Here is a 13,593-nt window from a genome sequence, read left to right on the forward strand (position 1 = left end):
TCATGGACAATTTCTAAGAGATCCTAACCACCTGTTCCCTTGAAGAGATGCAGCTTTTTCAGACACTGATTTTTGTATATTACTCTATTTTTATTATGTGGTTAACATGTAGACAGTCAATAATGCCAGAACTGGAAAGAAGATTAACACAGAAAATATACAGTTTCATGAAGAATCTGAACTAGAAGAGCAGGAACAATATCTTGATATTAAAGAAAATGATTGAATTAAGCACACAACCTGATAATCTGTGATTGCTTGTTAAATATTAAAAAAACATCATCTGATTTAACATTTTTTTACTCATATTTTGTTTTTGTTTAACAGTTTTACATGTTGGCATATGTTGAAAAAGGTTTTAAAAATTGACTTCAAAAGTACCTTTTTTTTTTCAAATCTATTGTTAATCATGCTTTCTTGCCTCTTCCCTGATAAATGATTCTATTAGCTTAACTAGCCCAAAAACTCACATCCATTCTTTGAATATGACTAAACCAATAAAGTCTCCTGTCCTGCATACATTTCTACATATTGTACAAAAGTTGATCTAAGGTCATCAAATCTAAGCCTGTCTAAGACTCACATCACCATTGTATCATTCTAAGACTCAAAATCAAACTTGATTTTGTAGATTTCATGAAAAAAAAATAACTAAAAAATCTACAGCAATTTGAAAAGAGAATATTAAAAAAATATTAGAGATACAGAAAATCACACAAGTTTTATATTTTAAAATGCAACTTTTACAATAATTAATTGCATTTCTAATTATGATGAATAGTTTTAAATAATATTTCTCCTCAACTGGGATGCCAAGATAAGTTTCAAAAACTAGATAGTTAAAAGGGGAGATAATCCTCAAAGAGGCCTAACAAATAAAACAATTGTTCTAGCTTCATTCCTTAATCTATTTCTACTAACTTCATCTATATATATAAAAGGCAAAATGTGTGTGCACATTTTTTGTATGTCTGGCAAAGGCTTTGGGGGAGAGGGACTCTCGGGGGGAGGGGGGGTTACTATTTCTTAGAACATTTTTTATACCATCTAGATTGTAATATCTACGATTTGTGAACATGCGTCATGTCTAGATTTATTTACATCGACTTTTACAAAATTTTGCTATTTCAGCTCCCCTTGTGTGTGTTCAACTCAAGCGAAACTAATCTGAAGTGAAGGTGTGGTTCTCGGCTTTCGTGCCGGGAACGTCTAGAAAGCAATAAGCTTTTGATCAATGCGAGGGAAACTCCTTATATCAGACAATTGCTATTCAATTGGACATTCCCTTTTTAAGGGGAGCTGGTTTCCCTCTCCCCTAACATCTTGGGGAAACAAACAGCCAAAGTTGGAAAAAGAAAAACTGCCTCGCAGTAAAAGTTAACTGCGGGATTTCTATTTGACCTCATTAAATTTGCGCACCTGTCAATTCAGTTTTAAATGCTTAAATAAAATCAAACGTTTTTCTGTTACTCACTCTGGCTGGCCAAGTGGGTAACATGTCAGATTTTTTCACATTTAATTTTCCATCTTCACCTTAAGGCTTCTGGTTTGATCCTACCTACCAAAACTCTTTTTGTTGTTGTTTTCATCTAATCCCCCCCCCCCAACACACACACCTACAAACACCTGGGCAACACCGGGCACCCCCACTAGTCTATATATATAAAAGGCAAAATGTGTGTGCACATTTTTTGTATGTCCAGTAAATGTTTTTTTTTGGGGGGGGGTCTCCATGGGGTTACTACATTTTAGAACTTCTTTTATACCGTGATTTGCGAACGCGCATCGCATCTAGATTTATTTACATCGACTTTTTACAAAATTCTTGCTATTTCAGCTCCCCTCATGTGTGTTCAGCTTTTTGTATAAAAGCGAAACTAATCTAATGCAAAGGCAGTGTTGGCTTTCGTCCCGGGAACGTCCAGAAAGCAATAAAGCTTTTGATCAATGTGGGGGAAATCCCTTATATCAGACAATTGCTATTCAATTTGGACAATCCCCTTTTTATGGGGAGCTGCCCCCCACTCCAACATCTTGGGGAAACAAAACCAACCAAAGTTGGGTAAACAAACCCAAAAAAACTGCCTCGCAGTAAAAGTTAACTGCGTGATTTCTATGACGTAATATTTGATCTCATTAAATTCACGCACCTGTCAATTCAGTTTTTAATGCTTGAATAAATTCAAACGTTTTCCTGGTACTCTCCCTTGCTGTCCAAGCGGTAACATGTTAGGTTTTTTTCACACTTCATTTTCCATCTTCGCCTCAAGGCTTCAGGTTCGATCCTACCTACCTACAAAACCTTTTTTTTGCCCATCACGTTCCCTGTTTTTTTTGTTTTTCCGAATATTTGTTTTAATCTACCCCACCTCCAACACACACATCTCCAAACACCCGGGCAACGCCGCTAGTCTGTATATATAAAAGGCAAAAGCAGCGCATGCATTTTTATATGTCCAGCAAAGGCTTTTTTCACTGGGGTTCTCCGGGGAAAGGGGTACAATTCCTTAGAACTTTTTATATGCCCCCTAGATCATAATAGTTACGATTTACAAAGGGACGTTGTGTCGAGATTTATTTTGATCAACTTTTATAAAATTTGCGCTATTCCTTTCTGTCACGTGTTTATTTATACTAACAAAGTGAAACTAATCAAAACGAAGGCAGTTCCTTGGCTTCCCCGCCAGGGATGTCCAGAAAGCAAATCAGCTTTGATCAATGTGGTGAAAGCCATCATATCAGACAATTGCTATTCATTCGGACACTCCCCTTTTTTATGGGTAGCTAGTTTTCTGTCAACAACTTGGGGAAACAAAACAAAACCAAAACAACTGCCTCGCAGTAAAAGTTAAGTGCAGGATTTCATTTCCCCTATGGCGTGATGTTTTGTTGTATTATGGGGTGGCTCCCAGGTTGGGAAATCGTAATAGTGCGTAGGACTCCCTTGCTGTGATACATAGCAGTTTTAACTACGTCGGTCGTCCATGGGTTCACTTGTTTACTAAGCGGTTGTCATGACAACGAGTTAAGACTAGTGAGTTATCTCACCTTAGACTGGCACTTTTTCCTTATCTTGCCTCTCGTCAATTGTCAAAAATGTCATAACAACGTTGAACCTGAAAACAAAGCGGTTGACACTTAGAACAATCAGCCGTAACTTAAAAATATGCATTAAAAGACGTAAGTCACAATTGCGTTTGTTTTTGTATAAAATTATATTTTACAATATTATACAATTTAAAACAGTTCGTCTTTTTTCTTTTGGTGGTTCTGAAGTTCACAGCGATAGTAACAGTTTTCTCACAGTGCTCTGAGGAGGGAAAATGACGCTTCAACGATCCGGTCTTCAGCAACACATGCTGTCCCTTGTTTCTCCTCTCTCTGCTCTGCTAGCTCTCTCTACTAGATTCACCGTTTTTATTGGCATTTTGTCGCTTTGTTTTTTCTATCCACGCGTTCTGTCAATCAATTGATTGATAATAGAACATGCGTTCTTTAGTCACGTTTTGACCTCAGATGATCATTCGATTTTATCTTCAACCGAGCGACACGTGAATTACCCACTCATGCCAATATCTGTACTTCCAGAGCTTACGAGGAATGTCACGTTTCTTTGTTTTGTAAACAAAAAAATCGTCGTCCGATTTCTGTTTATGACGTAAGCCCTTTCTCTTTTCAACTGGTAGACAATCGATTATTCGATGCCCACTCTTTTAAATCTTTTATTAAAGTTTTTTCTTTTCAGTTATGTATGATGGTTCCAGCCATCCATTACATAACAGTTTGACCTCATTAAATTCACGCACCTGTCACATAACTTTTTAATCGTTTAATTTCATCTACTCTCATTCCACTACCTTCATAGCGTCGAGGTAAGTCATCACGCTTTTTCCGCCTTCGCCTCAAAGATTCGGGTTCGAGCCTACCTGCCTACCAAAACTTTTGTTTTCTTTTACACTCGGACAACGCCCCCCCCCTAGTCTATAATATAAATCTAACCCGTTTGTTTAAATGTATGTATGTATGTTTTTCGTTAGAGGCGACGGATTTTTATGAGATCGGTATCATTTTGAAGCGCAACCTTTCGGACGACAAATATCGAAAACTTGGCCAAAAACATTAATTTCTTCACCCTCCACTGGGCAGTTTGCTATAGGGAGCGGTAGTTTTTTCGGCAATATTTTTTAAAGTCATTGCCTCTTTTCGATTGTCTAGCCTTAATCTATGTCACTTTTGGTTTGGTAATGGGCTCAACAGCAAAGACGTCACATTTTTTTTTTCACATTCTTTTCCTCCTTCGCAGTATAGGTTCGAGCCTGCCTACTACCACTTTTTTTTGTTCAACACACATCTCCAAACACCCAGCCACTCAAGCTAGTACTGCATAAATTAGTTTTATTAGCACAATACTCAATAAGATCAAGGCCTGACATATAGATGGCATCACTAATTAAAAAAGTCCATATGATTCTTATAAAGTACTAACCTTCAAATAGCATATGTCAAAATTTGAGCTACATTAGACTATTAGTGTCTCTCCTTGGCCTTTTGGTCAAGATCAAAGTGTAGTATCTGTTCTCTCAGTTACTAAACTTGACCCACCACCGGGCTTTCGGGCTAGGTTAAGGTGTTTTTTCTTACTAACCTTTGTTAGTTAGGACCGACCCCCTCCTTTGGGGAGTCAGGACCTAGAGGACCGACTCCACATTTGTGGGAGCTTGGACCCGGAAACCGATCCCCTCTTTTGGGAGACTGGAATCTCGGGACCAACACCACTATCGCTGGTAGTTGAGACCTTCTTTTTTCATTTGTTGTTTTTGCATGTTGTTTTTTCTTCGTTTCGGTCTCACTTCTCGAGACTGGGATGGTCTAATTTCTCAACACTTAATTGCCTGAGCAGCACTCTGACCTGCCAGGCCCAAACTTTGTCTATCTTCGCTGCTCTCCCAGTGGATCGAGCAGACAGGGTTCTCTTTCTCGCTTCCGTTGGGGTAAGTTAGTGGGTAGGGTGACGTGGGGTAGGGCGGGTGCTTCGTTTCTGCTCCCCTCTGTGGGCAGGGATGCCTATCCCCTCTCTCTCTTAATTGCGACGCGGCACTCTGACCCGCTAGCACCCACTGCGTCTTTCTTCTCTGCTCTCCCCCCTCGCGGGGGGATCTGAGCTGCTAACCCGACATCCCCGTGAGGGGAAGTCAAAAACTCTAATTTCTTCAAAGTCCGCTCCTCCCCCTCCTCCCCCTCCATTCCCCTGGGTTTTCTTTTCCCCCACTACACTTTGGTCCGCGCCAGCGGCCAGTGCAACCGCCACGATGCCAGGCAGGAGGGGTACGTCACCCCAAATGCGCAGCATCTCAACTGCGAACGACTCCCTATGTGAGGGAGCTGATGCATCTCCCGGCGAGACAGCGCCAGGAAACAAGGTAGGGCCCCGGCGCGCGGCGACCTTGGAAGAAAGCGGGAGGGTAGGGCCGCAGCCCGCGGCGACCCCCCAAAAAGCACCTGCAACCGCTCCCCACGAGGGCAACCCAGCGGAAAAAGCTGCCGTTAAGTCACTAGCTGGGGAAAGTGCAGAACCCAGCCAACCAGCTGCACCCCAGGACGGCAGAACCAAGGGAGGAAGACCGGGGAACCCATCCCCCGCTCCCCCAAAGGGCGACTCCCCAACAGAAAAGGAGGAAATCAGCACCGCGGACCAAACCGAGGCGCTGGATGAAGACGTAATAGCCTCCATCTGCTCACTATTCGGCGGGGAAGACAGTGATTGGCCCCCCAACACTCCCCAAGAGGACCAAATACGGAAAAGGGGTGACTCTCCGGCCAGTAGTAACAAAAGCAAGCTGGAAGGAGAGACACCCTTGACAGTACCCACCAAGGCTCCAGCTGGAAACACGGCACCAGAAGGGGAGACACCTCCATCCCCCAAGGGGACAGCCACCCAGCAAAGGAAGAAAATAAGAAAGGGGAGCGGCCCGGAAAGCAAACCAAGCCAGGACGAAATAACGCCAAAGACACAATGGCCTACTTTGCCTGGTAACGGCCCAGTTCCGAAACCAAAAATGCCCATAACAAGAGAGAGCTCCACAACACCAGCTACGCCCCCCAACCCGAGTCCAGCTGACACCCACCAGGATGGAGGACCGGCATGGGGCCCCAAAGAGCAGCAAGGGAAGTTGACGCCCGAAGACTACAGAGCACTCTTCGACTCCACTTACAAGGAGTATACCCAGGGGAACAACATCCAACCCCTCCCGGGTCAAGTGGAAGTTCTGGAGAAAAGAGTGCTCTCTCTGATAACTTCAGACACCAAGACAAGGGGTCTGACGGGCGTCAACAAGGACACCATGATGAACGTGTTGCTGGAGCAGAACATTCCCGCCAACTACATCTGTAGAAGGAGTTACGCACAGTGGGATGTTCTGCTCCCCACCTCCGAAGATGCAGTCAGGCTGTCCAGGACCTGCCATCAGAGCAGGAACATAAAGCTCCAACCCATCTATATGAACAAGAGGAGAGCAAATGTTTCTGCTCTAAACGTCCCCTGCTATATGGAGGCCAAACAACTGGGGGCTATCCTAAGCCAGTATGGAGACGTAGAGGAAGTCACCCCGGTCCGCGGATTAAGAAACATCATGACCGGGGACTACAAAGTACAGATGGTCCTGGACAAGGCTGGATTCTACGCCATCCCAGCCACACTCAAGTTCGGAGAGTGGACACTCTCCCTTATAGTGGAAGGGAGGAGGCCTCATTGCTGGCTGTGCACACAACAAGGGCATATGGCGAAGGACTGTCCAAAGAGGAATGGAGGGAAGAAGCCCACAAAAGCGGCGGGAACAAGCGTGACAACAAATCAAGCCGCTGCTCCCGCGCCGGCCGCAAATCCTCCAGAGGCACCGACAGGCTGGGTGACGGTCGTAAAGAAAGGCAAGATCAACCAACAGCCATCCTTGCAGACAGTCACCCAAGACCAAGAACAACCGAAGAGCGAGACGGAGAAAATGGACACACAGACACCCTCCTCCTCAAACAAGAGGAAACTACCAGAATCTGAGGAGGAGGCCGCGTCAGAGGCAGAGGAAGAGACAACAACAGTCTCTATGGCCCTGAGCGCAACAGAGATCAGGAGGGCCAGGAGGAGGAAAAGCCGCAAGACACGCGCAAACCCTCCTACCCCCACTGAGACTGAGAAGGACTCCCTCGCAACAACAACACAGGATGAGCCCCCTGTGATCCCAACACCCCAGCAACCCGAACAACCTTCCCCCTCTCCTATAAAGGCCCCAAGAAACTCTTCTCGCCCCTCATCCCGTGACAGGAGCCAAAAAGAAGAAAACGAGCAGGCTACCCCCTCCCCAAGCGCTCAGCCTCCCCATCAACCAAAAGAGGTCCCCTCCCCCACTCCCAAAGTCCGCACTGAACGGACCAAAAAGCTCCCCTTCCTGCCAGGAAGCAGGATTTGTGAAACAGACCCTCTCCAACCGGCTCCGGACCTTAAAGGACAACAGAAGGTCCGGTACAATAAACTCAAAAACTTTGAAAAAGTCGGTGGAGACCTAGTAACAGACCCCACTAAATTCAAGGACGCTCCCTTGTTGACCACTTTCGTTAGGGTCAACAAGGACGGTAGGACTGGAGGAATGTGGGCAATGATTAAGGCAGCGAAGAATGCGATCCCAGGCCAGCAGCTGGTGGATAGGGACCATCCTTCACTGACCAACATTTTCTTTAAATGTGAGGGTAGAATCCCCATGTATGTACACCCATCGCTATACAGGGCACTCAAACTAACCTTCCCCCTGGACGTGGGGGGCGTGGCCAAGGATGGATCACCTTCATCGGATTTACTTACCGGCAGCCTTGGCCAGGCCTGCCATGTCCTCACTGCCCAGGATTTCAGACCCGTCTGTGACAGTGCTTGAGGTAAGTGATCATGTCTTTGAGCTTGGCTACATTGAATGTGAGGGGCATCAGGTGTCGAAGCAAGGCCTCGCGCGTTGTGAGAGACTTGGTGTCCCTCAAGGTAGATATTGCCGCTATCCAGGAGACCCACTTTGTTTGTGACGCGGATTGTCAGGTGCTGGTAAACGATTACGATGTCTACTCAGCATATGGCAATACCTATAGTCGTGGAATCTCCTTGCTAGTGAGTCGCACCCTGTCAGCGTCGGTGAATGTTGTTCACGCAGGCGAGGACGGGCGGGCGCTTGTTGTTGATGTTGCTGTTAATTGTAGTGTTTTTCGGATTGTTGCTGTTTATGCTCCCAATGCTGCTGTAGAGAGGGCAACCTTTTTTCGACGGTTGGAGGGCTTCTTAGTGGATCCGGAACGGTTAGTTTTAATGGGGGATTGGAATGCAATCCTTGATCCCAAAATAGATAAGGTCGGGGGGACTAGCGGGTCGGCGTGGTGTGACAGCAGTCTGTCTGACCTGATGGCCTCGTGCGATCTCGTCGACAGATTTCGTCTGGATCATCCGGGGCGGGAGATGTGGACGTGGCATCCTGTAGTGCCTTCCCATCCAAGCACTTACTTGGATCGGATGTTAGTTAGAAGAGGCGATGTAGACTTCCTATCTTGCCCCACGTTCCACTTGCTAGGACACTCGGACCATAAACTTGTTATGGCCCGCTTGAGCTTAAGTGCTAGGCCTAAACTGGCCGGATACTGGAAGTTCAACAGCACCTTGTTGGAGCTGGAGGACTACCGGTTGAAGGTCACTGAGCTAATTCAGCGGGCTTTAGTGGGGGCGGTTACAGGGAGTAAGTGGTGGGTTAGTCTCAAGGCCAAAATTAGGCGCTTCTCTGTCCAGTATAGCCAACGCCTCGCGATAGATAAGGCTAAGGCAAAGAAGCGTTTAGAGGATAAGCTGACCCTGGCGGTGGAGGGGGGAGACCCCCTAGAGTTAGCACTAGCTAAACAAGATCTCAACCGCTTGGCTAGCGAGCGGTATGAAGGTCAAGTAGTTAGGGCTAGGTTAAAGAAAGTTTCTAACGAGGCTGTGAATGTTGACGCTGTTGAGCGTAAGGCTGCTTTAAGGCGCGGTTCGGATGGGTACATTCGTAAAGTACATAACCTGGAAGGACAGCCCTTAGTATCGACTCGGGAGATCTGCGAGGGGTTTCGGGAGCATCTATCGGTGCGCTTCACCCAACTACCCGGACTCAGGGTTGATGAGTTTGGCAGCTATTTGGCTGACTCGCCCCGCCTCACGGCGGCTCGGGCGGCTAGCTGTGATGGTCTTATTACTGAACATGAGGTCATTACTGCGTTGAAGCAGGTCGGCTATAACAAATCCCCGGGGCTTGATGGTTTACCCTACGAGTTTTACTTGAGGCTGTCGCCCATGTTGGTCCCTATTCTGAAGGATATGTTCAACCATTGGTTTGCCCAGGGTTCCATCCCTGGACAGGTGACCAAGGGTGTGATCACATTGCTGAGGAAAGGTCAACGGCATGGTGGGAGGGAAAACTTTGATGATTTTAGGCCCTTGACTCTGCTAAACACAGAGTTAAAGATTTTGGCAAAGATTCTTGCGAATCGCTTGCAGGTTGTCATCACTGACTTGATCGAACCGGACCAGACTTATGCTGTGAAGGGGAGATCGATTCAAGACAATTTGCACTTAATACGCTCGATCATAGAGGGGACAGAAGACGACGCCGAAGCCGCGCTGATCAGTTTGGATCAGTCCAAGGCATTCGATAGGGTCGACCATCGGTTCCTAGGATCTGTGCTAGAGGCCGCCGGATTTAATCCGGACTTCCGCAAGTGGATCTTTGTTCTGTATGACAGGCCGACGGTAGCGGTGCAGATCAACGGTAAGCTGTCGGAGTCATTCGCTGTCTCTCGGTCGGTGCGACAGGGTTGTCCGCTGTCGCCTCTGTTGTATGTCCTGGCGTTGGAACCCCTCCTTCGCAAGTTAAGGGACGAGGCGGCTACACCAGTCCTGCGCGGAATAGCTCTCCCTGGAGGCACACGAGCCAGGGTTTCCGCGTTCGCCGATGACGTCACCGTGTTCGTGTCTTGCCTCACGGACGTTCAAGCGGTGGTCGAGGCGCTCGCTCGATACGAAGAAGTAACAGGGGCCATCTTCAACCGTAGCAAGTCTGTTGGCCTGCGGTTGGGGGCCTGGACCGGGGTAAACTCGCTTCCAGGTATTTTCAGCTGGACCGATGGACCGGTCCGCATTCTCGGTGTCTGGTTTGGACCGGGACTTCAGCTGGAAAAGAATTGGTCGGAAGTACAGTCTAAGGTCAAATCGTCAGTAAAGACTTGGATTGGAAGGAAATTGTCCTTGAAGGGTCGGGCGGAGGCGTGTGCTACATACGTCTTTCCGCTCATCCTTTACCGTTTGTCTGTACTTCCTCTCCCTGCAGAACGACTAACCCGCTTACAAGGGCGCCTCGATTCACTTTTGTGGAACGAGGGTAAGCATTATGTCTGCAGAGAGGTCTGTGTTCAAAATCCGAGCGAGGGAGGCCTGGGTCAGCCCAGTCTCTTGTGTCATAGAAACGCCGAGAGATTGGCTTTCCTGGGTCGTTCGCTTGAAGGAGACGCTCCTTGGGTCTCTGTGGTTGAGAACTCGTTTCCCAATCTCAAACCCAACCCTTCGGTAGAAGGTCGTCGTAGACCGAAGGGGGAGTCCAAGTTCTTCTCCGAATGCCGAACCGCTCTTAGAGCTTTGCCGGGGACCAATGTCCTCGATCAGCCAAGGAAGAAACTGTATCGGGATTTAGTGGAGGGGACCGCGAAGGATCCACTTTGTAGGCGGATGGGATGGTCGATGGAGGTTGTCCGTTCTCAATGGCGTTGGGCGCCGGGACGGGAGATTCTGAATAACTCGGAATTCTCCCTGACTTGGCGACTGGTCCGAAATGCGCTGCCCCTCTTCGACGTACTTTTCCGGTATAAAGAACATACCAGCCGCTTCTGTCCGTGCTGTGACGAATGCGAGCCCGAAACAATCGAGCACGCATTTTTTAGTTGCAGCCGGATACAGCCCCTATTAAGGTACGTCGAGGGGGTAACAGCTCGCATCGATGCCGAGTGTCTGCTCGATCTCGACGTAGGAACTTTTGTGTACAACATGGAGCCGCCGTTCCCCAGGGAGGAAAGTTTGGTTTTCCTGGCGATCCTAGCAGTAGCGCGCATGACCATTTGGATCGCGCGCCTCAAGTTGGTCCACGAAGGGACATCTGTTCCTGATCGGGATCTGATCGTTTACTTTAAACATTTGCTTAAAGTAAAGATCAGATGCGATTGGAAGAGGTTGCCTAGAGTGGAATTTGACAAGAGGTGGGTGCACAGCACTAGTTTGTGCATCCGTCGAGGAGCCAAGTTTCAATACGTGTTCCCTCCTTAGGCATGGCATGGGCGGTGCTGGGTCCTACGGAACCCATCCCGCCTAGGTTAGCATTATAAGTTCAGTAAAGTAACTCTTGACTGGTGGTACAAATGAGATCCTGTTCCTGATTTTATTTTTTGGTATTAGAGAACCTCTGAGTCTGCCCAACCCCCCTGCTCCTCATCTTTATTTTCTGATGCTCCCGGTCATCCCCCTACTCAGAGGTCACCTTCCTACCCCCTCCATCCGTTGCTTTATTTTCTCCCACCTCCATTAAGGCGACTTCCCCAAACCCCATTAGGGATGCTCTGCTTGTTTTCGGTTCCCCGGAAAACAGTGGGGGATCTAGCCACATAGAATAGTACAGGGGGGTCTTACTAACAACACATTAGTAGTTTTTTCCTTATTTTTTAAATGAACATTTTCATTAGTTTGTTCCCACTCCACGAACATTTTATGCCAATTAATTCAAGAACTCTTTCTAATGAAATCGAACTTTATTTTCTCACACATACACACACACACACAAAAAAAAAAAAAAAAAAAAAAAAATGCACACACAACATACAGAAATGAATATACAAATTGTACATAGTTAAATTTTACATTGAACGCTGGGGTTATTAGTTAGATTAGGATCCACAGAGTGATTGAGGTATTTTGGTAAATGTTGCCAGTCAAGAGTAAGACTTCAAAGTCTCATCTGTTACATAGTCAAAAAGACCCTGTACCCTCCCCCTCCCAATTTCTTGTAGGGCCTTGTGCCTAATTTTGTTGAATTGAATTTTTTGTACGTTTTTTTTTTATGTTCAATTTTTTCTTTCTCAATAAAATATATAAACAAGATCAAAGTGTAGTATCTGTTCTCTCAGTTACTAAACTTGACCCACCACCGGGCTTTCGGGCTAGGTTAAGGTGTTTTTTCGTACTAACCTTTGTTAGTTAGGACCGACCCCCTCCTTTGGGGAGTCAGGACCTAGAGGACCGACTCCACATTTGTGGGAGCTTGGACCCGGAAACCGATCCCCTCTTTTGGGAGACTGGAATCTCGGGACCAACACCACTATCGCTGGTAGTTGAGACCTTCTTTTTTCATTTGTTGTTTTTGCATGTTGTTTTTTCTTCGTTTCGGTCTCACTTCTCGAGACTGGGATGGTCTAATTTCTCAACACTTAATTGCCTGAGCAGCACTCTGACCTGCCAGGCCCAAACTTTGTCTATCTTCGCTGCTCTCCCAGTGGATCGAGCAGACAGGGTTCTCTTTCTCGCTTCTGTTGGGGTAAGTTAGTGGGTAGGGTGACGTGGGGTAGGGCGGGTGCTTCGTTTCTGCTCCCCTCTGTGGGCAGGGATGCCTATCCCCTCTCTCTCTTAATTGCGACGCGGCACTCTGACCCGCGCGCACCCACTGCGTCTTTCTTCTCTGCTCTCCCCCCTCAGGGGGGGATCTGAGCTGCTAACCCGACATCCCCGTGAGGGGAAGTCAAAAACTCTAATTTCTTCAAAGTCCGCTCCTCCCCCTCCTCCCCCTCCATTCCCCTGGGTTTTCTTTTCCCCCACTACACTTTGATCCGCGCCAGCGGCCAGTGCAACCGCCACGATGCCAGGCAGGAGGGGTACGTCACCCCAAATGCGCAGCATTTCAACTGCTAACGACTCCCTATGTGAGGGAGCTGATGCATCTCCCGGCGAGACGGCGCCAGGAAACAAGGTAGGGCCCCGGCGCGCGGCGACCTTGGAAGAAAGCGGGAGGGTAGGGCCGCAGCCCGCGGCGACCCCCCAAAAAGCACCTGCAACCGCTCCCCACGAGGGCAACCCAGCGGAAAAAGCTGCCGTTAACTCACTAGCTGGGGAAAGTGCAGAACCCAGCCAACCAGCTGCACCCCAGGACGGCAGAACCAAGGGAGGAAGACCGGGGAACCCATCCCCCGCTCCCCCAAAGGGCGACTCCCCAACAGAAAAGGAGGAAAACAGCACCGCGGACCAAACCGAGGCGCTGGATGAAGACGTAATAGCCTCCATCTGCTCACTATTCGGCGGGGAAGACAGTGATTGGCCCCCCAACACTCCCCAAGAGGACCAAATACGGAAAAGGGGTGGCTCTCCGGCCAGTGGTAACAAAAGCAAGTTGGAAGGAGAGACACCCTTGACAGTACCCACCAAGGCTCCAGCTGGGAACACGGCACCAGAAGGGGAGACACCTCCGTCCCCCAAGGGGACAGCCACCCAGCAAAGGAAGAAAATAAGAAAGG

The 13,593-nt window shown here is 47.7% G+C and overlaps 1 non-coding gene across 1 annotated transcript; it reads left to right on the forward strand.

Moving 5' to 3' along the window:
- Positions 1-4,532: 4,532 nt before the first annotated feature.
- On the forward strand, positions 4,533-4,732 carry LOC145277321 (U2 spliceosomal RNA). The gene has a single exon (XR_013868133.1). It is a non-coding gene; the product is annotated as a U2 spliceosomal RNA (small nuclear RNA).
- The last annotated feature ends 8,861 nt before the right edge of the window (positions 4,733-13,593 follow it).

This window comes from Euprymna scolopes, chromosome 5 (assembly GCF_053919585.1).
Source record: "Euprymna scolopes isolate OS-2025 chromosome 5, ASM5391958v1, whole genome shotgun sequence".
Taxonomy (NCBI): Eukaryota; Metazoa; Mollusca; class Cephalopoda; order Sepiida; family Sepiolidae; genus Euprymna; species Euprymna scolopes.